At 34.7% G+C, this 8,466-nt stretch overlaps 1 long non-coding RNA gene across 1 annotated transcript; it reads right to left on the bottom strand.

Moving 5' to 3' along the window:
• Positions 1–878: 878 nt before the first annotated feature.
• On the bottom strand, positions 879–1,453 carry LOC106105385. The gene has a single exon (XR_001225732.1). It is a non-coding gene; the product is annotated as an uncharacterized LOC106105385 (long non-coding RNA).
• Between the last annotated feature and the right edge of the window lie 7,013 nt (positions 1,454–8,466).

Genomic DNA, 8,466 nt, shown 5'->3' with positions numbered 1-8,466 from the left:
TTTAGTGCTTACCAAGTTGATTTGCTGATTTTTTATTTATTTTATTACTAAGAAAAGCTGATAATCCCAAGAATTAATAAAATGTAAGAATTTTGAAGAAAAAAATCCTATAAAGACGTATATTTTGCTTAACTTCATTCCATTCGACAGTTACTTAATATGTCCCTAGTCCTTGTATCATTTATTTTTGTTAACATCCATTTTAAGCATAATACTGCATTGTGCAAATAGCTCGAATAAAAACGTGAGAGGATTCAGAGACTGCTTGTTTTACTCGAGGGCAGAACAACTTCAAGTTGAAGCACATACCTAAATTATTATGGATAATTTAAAGTACTCTTTAAACTTATAACTTAGGTCGTTGTTACCGTAACTTAATTTCTTACTTAGTTTTTTTGTTATTGTTTACGGAAACAGTTCTTAAAAGAAAATCCCCTTAATTGTATAAACGGTTTTTCCAGTTAAGGCTTGGAAGAACCAAGAAAAGTTACTCCTCAATTTGTAGCTTTTTAATTTTTATGCACTCTAAAACATTTACTTATCAACATTTTGTTATGAAAAAGCGATAACTTTAAACGAAGAAAGAGAAATTTCATTGTTTGTTTTAAAACATCCATTACCTTTGAAGCGAAGTTATTGGAAATTAATGCTACAACCAAGGTTTTATACAAAAAAAATCAACGAGCGCTTGCATTGACATACTTAGAATTGGGTCAATTGGACGCCTGGTTATTTTAAAACTTGCATTTCGATGTTTTACTTTTTATGTAAATAGCTATATCAGATAATTGCATTATAACTACATAACCTCAAAAAGTTAAGCATAAATTCTGTTAATAATAATTGTACATACCAGGTAGAGTTGTAATAAAATGAAATTTGTATTTAAACACATTTATTATCTTTTACATAAATAACACATTTCCTTATTCTAATGCTACAAACTTTTATTTTACTTTTTTCAAACACTTCACTTAGTCACTGCCAATGTTCCGACTGTCCATCACTGCCATCTGTTGACTGTGAGTATCACTTCCATTGGCCCCGTGCGGAGCTGCTTGCCCTTAAGGCGTTAAACTTGATCCAAGTTCCATTGACTTTAGTTCAAGGTTCCTCGTCTTCTGACAGCGAAGGTAGGACTAGCGTCCGCTGCAGTCTCTCGCGACGCTTCGTCGAGATCAGCTTCTGTCGCCGAATACCTTCAGCTCGCAGCACGTGGCAGTGCTCCTGCTCCAATTCCACTTCAGAATCATCTTCTACTAACGCCGGCAGAGCGTTGGAAATCTTCTGCCGCTTAGATTCAGCGCAATCCATCTGACGGCCGTGGGATTTGGGCAATGTAGGGTACACATCGTACAGAGCGACGGACGATAGTTTCATCACCATTTTATATAAGTTTAAAAAGCGTCTGTTCACAACGAGAATTGAGTGCAGAGTGCGGGGCGGCGGGCTGTGGCGCCGTATTTATAGCCTGCGCGTTTGTACTCTGTGTAGAATTGTTTGTATGTATGTCTCGCGTCACGATTTGCGCGCTAGCGGTGCGAGGTGAAGCAGGGGGAGGTGAGCGATTGTTCTCGTCATGGTAAACAGGCGCAACGTTATCAGGGGTGTTTGATGTCATATACATCTGAGATCTAAGTATCTCTATTGTAATCGACCAAGCTCCAACATCTCTATGTAAATTCACGCTCTGTCTCGTTTTCAACAATTGCTTTATATTTGTAGTGTTTTTTTTAACTCAATACCTGTCTTCAAATTACATGCGAACGTAATGCAAATTTCTCTTTATACAATTTCTGAAAAAAAAAAAAATACATAAATTGAGAAATAGGATCACACCCCTATTTCAATATAGACCAATACGTGCCAATTTCCTTTCGTCAGGATTCTTAGGATGTTCGAAATAAGCATTTAATCTTGTCTTGGGCGTAATCCCATTTAATATGCGCACTCGGTTGATGAATCAATATATTTATTTATACTGTTGTCGTTGAGAAACTTTTAAATATTATGTTACATCAACTTAGTGCGACATTTGGCACGTCGGAAAATAGAAAACTGTTCTGCTTGATGTGCCAATTAAACTGGGTACTACGACTTATGAGATCAAAGCAAATATCAATCGTATGCAGCATATCTTCGTTCTTGAAGTCGATTAAAAATATTTTATAAGAAAAAATACTATCCTAATTTTTTGCATCAATACCTATTGCTCGTAAATCTGTTTATGTCCGAGGATGATTCTTCTCCCCCTTATTCTACTCTCGTAGGGTCGAATCAACAGATTTTCGTCCTCCAAGTAGGTCATCTATCATCTCAGTCACCACTCCCGTCATGTCACTTTTTACACAAGCCATCTCTTTCTATGTCTATCTCTACTGGCGTACACTCACAACTATAATTCTTTTTCTTACATTACGCTTTTCGAAAGGCATACAAAAATCTGCTTTTGTATTCGTAATGGGAATTGCTAACTAGTAGACTATTAGCACGAAATTAAATGTTACTAGTAAAAAAGTATCGTTTTTCTTTCGTTTTAATTATTCTTTGCCAGAAATTATTAAAGAAACAATCCATATTGTTAGGTCGTTGATCTAAAGAAAAACAGACCATTTGTTTATTAAGACCACAGTAATAACAAGAATTTAGGTCTTGTAAGTAACCTAAATTGCTTACTTAGAAACCGCTAGGTTAGCTATTGATTTTTTCTTTGTATAGTTTTCAGCAGTACGAAGTATTTCTTTTTATTTCTAAGAATGTTTATAAAGATTTTTATCTTATAATCTGATAATCTTTTTGAATTAATTTATCTTTATTTTGGTATAGTTCATGGCAAGTTTAGATCATTTTCACCAAAGTTTCTTTAAATTTAATTTCTTGCGACCGTCGTCATAAGTGGATCAATTCTAACATTGGCAATATCACTTCAAAAGGCTTATTTAGGACCACCTGTTTCTTTTATTAAGATCAAAAGAATGTCTTTTAATAAAATATCACCTGAACTAAGAGATTAAACTAAAATCGTTGCCGCTGCGGACATGCAGGACAGCTCTTGCCTTTTGGCGGTTCTCCAACTCCGAACCGACTTGCAATCACAATTAAATATATAGTTTACGATTGCTTCTAGTTATAGGTCAATGAACTTTGATATATGTTTTCGTATTTAACAAGTTCTAAGTATCATAATTTTTAATAATTCGTCGGAATATCAATAAACCTCCAGACAAATCGATGATCGATTAGAAGACTCTTTTCTTTTCTTTAAAATTACTTTAAATAAGGTATTTTAACTTCTACAGACTTCTTAATATATTACCAAAGGGTTTCGTGAACTATGACGTCATATAATTTCCCAGACACCGTCTTTATTCTCAGAGAGTGCTGGCATCTTGCCAAAATATAGCAATCATTGTCTATGTTTATTTATGGAAGTACTTTAATAGGTGGCAAATAGTAAATTAATGTTTTATTATGCTATTAATAAATTCTCACACGTTTTTTATGCATGTTTAAATATTTGTTTTTTGTAACTATTTTTCGTAATTAATTAACTATTAACTATTTATGGTTTCAGAATTCTCAATATAAATACGTCAATTTAATTGTTATTGTTGTATTCTATTATTCAACGATTCACAATAACTTGTCATCAACTAACTCCAAAACATTTTCTACAAATAACCTATAAATCTTCTGGTTTATTTCCAAAGGCCTGACAAAAATGGCGGATAATTTCCTTCCAACCGTTTGCAGAACGATTAAAGCGCGTCAACACACTAAATTTCCATGTTATATCATTTCGATAAAATTAAACGATATTTCGTTCTCGAAATCAAGGATAACAATCACTTCAAAGAATTTCTTTAGTACTTTGACACAATTTCATTTAGGTCAAGTCTTAGTAGCGACATCTGTTGACATCATTGTCGTAATAAAACATGCATTTACGATTTTAAACAGTAATAAACTGTTATGAAATTGTTTTTACATATTAAAATATTGTTTTGAACACATTCTAATTAAAAATCGTCCTTCTCCAAGGTAATAAACCATACTTTTTTTACAGATGCTCTATTGTCTCTGATAAAGGTTATGAAACTAATGCTTATGAAACTACGACCTATATCATGACTGTGACGGCGCAAATGAGATAAGAATAAGGAGTAAACTAAGTATAAGCAAATAATAATACAAATTTTGTTTATTCTCAGTTTATTCTTAAGTTTAACTTTATACCGCGTTTATTTTTAAGACTATAAGGATGATTTGTCCAAATGAAAATTGTTGAACATAGCAGTTCAGTTCAGGTAGATTATTTTAAAATTTTTTTAAGAAAAGTTATCTACAGTCAAGTAACCGATCTGCTCGTTTTGTTGCTATGAAAATAGGTAAGAAATCCTTCAAAACTGATTATTTTAATAAATTAAATCACTTCATACTTTTCATGTATAATGTAAATATTCTCGTGACTCATTACCAAGGTCTAGGAAAGATTTATCATACAAATTAATTAAACACTCACTATAAAGTATAATTTCATCTTGCAAAGGCTACGTCCTTCATGTTTAAAACATTACAGCATCATGGCGCCTGTCGTGTTTGTTTGTGAAAATTTTAGTCATTTGATATCACTGAGAGAACTAAAGATACTAGGATTGATTGATAGATTGAATGTGGATGGCTACAAAGGTAGAGGAAGACCGAATAAAGTATGGATGGATTGTGTGAAAGAGGATATGCTTAAGAAAGGAGTGGATTCAGATGTGACGGCAGATAGAGATGTATGGAGCAGCACATACTGTGCCGACCCTCCATAAGGGATAAGGGCAAGTGGATGATGTTGTACTAAAGATACTAGGACTACATAAGTAACTAGTTGAACTTAGTTACGGCAGTAGGAAAAGTTTTTTTGATAAGGGAAAAAGGGGCTAACGAGAGAGGAAACATAGATGTGGTCAACGACATCCGCAACACCAGAGGTACTACAGATGCGTGACCTTTGAGGAAATTGTAGGTTCGTTTGTAAGCAAGGTTGTGGTTGAGCAACCGCTCAGGGCACTCAACAGAAAAGGTTGCGAAATACAGTATCACACAAGCCTGTTAGCCCTTCTTTAAAAGTAGGTATAAAAGAGGCTACTCGTTTTCGGTTGGTAAATGATGGCAGTTCGTAGTAATAACAAGAAAATTTCCTACGTGTTCAAGATGGCAATATGTGATACCAGCTACTGTGAAAAGATAAGTGTAGCGAAAAGTGGAAACGAAAGAGGGTATGAATGGATGAAGGAAGGAAGTTGAGCGACGAGATGAGACTATGGCCCAGTCACACAATTAGAAGTAACACAACATACAGACGAGATGGCAATATCTGCATAAATATATCACCATCACAATATTAAAACAGTATTTGAAACAGCGTAATTAACTTTAATACTGAAACTACTACTACTAACTGCCGCCAGAATACCGCGCTATTCTAATACGTCTGAATGACATTGACAGCTGTCATAGTGATGGGAACTCTATTCCGATGATCTAGTGTTGCGCCAATTTTCTTCTTAAGACTTTAAAAGAACAGAAACCCAATTTACCGAGTGAACATTATTGTATTTAACTTCAGGATTTTAATTAACATAACGAAAAAGGGCTTAACAATAGACAGTAAGTTCACTAGCAGCGTATAACATAAGTCTATGACCTAAATGCACCTAAAGATCTATCAACGATGCATCTTGCAGTATCGCGCTTGACCCCCTTCCTTAGACTTGACGGTACTGGAATAAATTGACATTTAACCTTGGCTTGAATACAATAGAAATTACATTAAATAATGTAATAACTTTTTAATTTATTAACTGGCAACATCAAATGATACTTTTATAATCTGTTCATTTTTAGAAGTTAAAAACAGAATAGCAGCTCATGACCTTTTCATCATTGTATTCGTGGGCTTTCGAAACATTTGTACAAGAAAATATTCTCATCTCTCTTACTATTGTGGAGAAAAGAGAGATAACAATACAAATGTTGGACATAGGTTCAACAATGTATTTGTTAAATCACTAGCTTTTGTCCGTGAATTTGTTCTAATAGACATTCAGAAAGTATATTTTAGTAGCCCATCTCTGACGTTATTTACTACTTTTGTTATGGTTTTTACTATCCAGATGTGAGTTTAGTTTGCGTTTTCCTTGAACACGTGTTATGGGGTTTTTACTCTTAAAGAGGTAGATAAGGAAATTTTTGAGTAAAACGAGACGAGATAACGTTTTGTATAAATGTTTGAGGTATTTTTATGTTACTAGCTGTTGCCTGCGATTTCAAACAAAAAAAAGATAAAAAGTGGTCTTTAATATGCCCGTCTATATCAGTTACCCTTCAATGAACGTCCGGTCGAAATCGGCCCAGCCGGCGAATGCGGCTTGCGGACAAACAGAGAGTTAACAGTGGTAGTGCCCGCTTTAACATCTTAGCAAAAATGGGCCGGCACGCCCGGTGTAATACCACGACCACACAGAAGACAGGCGTGAAATGGAAACAATTCCGTGTTTCATCTGATGAGTGAGTGTGATACCACCCTTTTCTTATAAGGAGAGGTTGGGAAGAGGAAGTGGATTTGACAGTGGAGGAGATGCATAGGAAGGGGAAATATCCTCTTTATGTGCGTCTCCTCCCCTGTCTATGAGCAGCGGTCGCTTCGCCATTTTGGCGTTTTCAGGTGGCCGCTTGCTCGTTTGCCATCTTATGTTATAAAAAAAAAGACAGACGAAAAAATTTTCAATACGATTTTCGTCATTAGCAACACATATACATCATCTTCCCGAAATCAAATCAATACTGCTGACCACCTCGGTGTTCTCGCCGCTCATTTACCCCCCTTTATTATGTAAAAAACACTCCAGTTTTATTACATGTATAGATGTAGTTGTCATATTAATAAATTGTACAACACGTTATATACCTTGAACTTTAAAATATAAATAAATACCTCAAATAATAGGCTCCGATAACAAATATGTGCAAAGAATTCGACCTTGTGCCCTTTTATATTCTTTAAAAATAAACTTTACATCTGTGAACGTGTAGGTAAGGTCACATTTGTATTATAAGCAAGTTTTTAAAATAAATAAGTACATGGTACTAAGTCAAAAATTAAAAATGAAAAGTTACTTGCTAGAATAGCATTTTATGAATTAACAGGCTTCTCTATACGTAGACATTTTCAGTTTTTAAAACTTATTTCCAAGCCTTGAATATTATACTTGACTTACATATCTTTCACATTAAAATATTACAAATTGTATTGTTACTATCTCAATTCAATTCCTTTACGATTTACCATTTTTTCCTTGACAATAAGGAAAATCCGATTAGCAAAACACATTTGATAAGAGGGCCATGTTGTAAACTTTTTAATCTACATTTTGATATGGTAACAAAATCCCACGCAATGATACAACTGGGGAAGCCCACTACTTCGAAATCTGTTTATTAATTTGAATATTTTTACTTGACCATAGACAACGCCAACCGATGATCTAAGAAGGGAAACACGAGGGTATTTACGGCTCCCTTGTGACTTAAAGCCCAGTGTAGAGAGTACCAGTGCATTTCCCTTCATATCCAGGGACTTTCAAGTCGCAGTGGTCATCGAGGAAATCTATAATGTCTTTAATATTAAAGGAAAAAAATCCAGATTTCGGGAAGATGATGTATTTGCGTTGTTGACAGACGGGCATATAGGTTACTTTTTTATTTTAATTTCAGTGGATTAATCGCGGGTAACAGATATTATATAGATTAAAATAAGTCTTCAAAAGGCATTTATATTATCACCAACTATTTTGTTTATAAAGTTATTTTAAAGTCTGTTACTTACCGCTGAGAGTGTTGTTTACAAATCGATATGAAAACAAAATTTGCTTGTTATTATCAAAGTAACTCGTTATTAACTAGTTGTTATTGTTCATTGGAAAATTACTAAAGGAATCGAACAGAATCGAAAAGAAATCTTACAACAAATTTTTCTTACAAGCCCAGCTTCACTAGCTATGCCAACTGATGAGAATGGGGGAGGATCGTGGAGGCAAAAAACCATATCTCGGAATACCGATTGGCCGCCGATACGTCGACCGGCCCAGATACCGCGAGCAAGACGCCGTAGAGCTGGATCTGCGCGAGCTAGAGTCGATGGACTGGCAGACGACGACGCAGGACAGACGACGCTGGCGACTTCTCGTGTCGGAGGCCAAGACCCAATTTGTGTCGCTGCGCCAACGTAATAAGTAATTTCCTTGTATTTATTTACTAATCAAATAAAAAAGAAAGACTGAATTTGGATGGTTACAGATAAAAGTACACTGAAGAAGAAGATTATGTTAAAGATATACGTTAGAATGGAATAAATTTAAAACGGGTAAGAGACATGCATACAGTAGGGAGATAATTACAAATTTCCTAGTTTATAGG

This window comes from Papilio polytes, unplaced genomic scaffold (assembly GCF_000836215.1).
Source record: "Papilio polytes unplaced genomic scaffold, Ppol_1.0 DF822845.1, whole genome shotgun sequence".
NCBI lineage: Eukaryota > Metazoa > Arthropoda > Insecta > Lepidoptera > Papilionidae > Papilio > Papilio polytes.
This window is presented reverse-complemented; position numbering and strand designations above follow the sequence as displayed.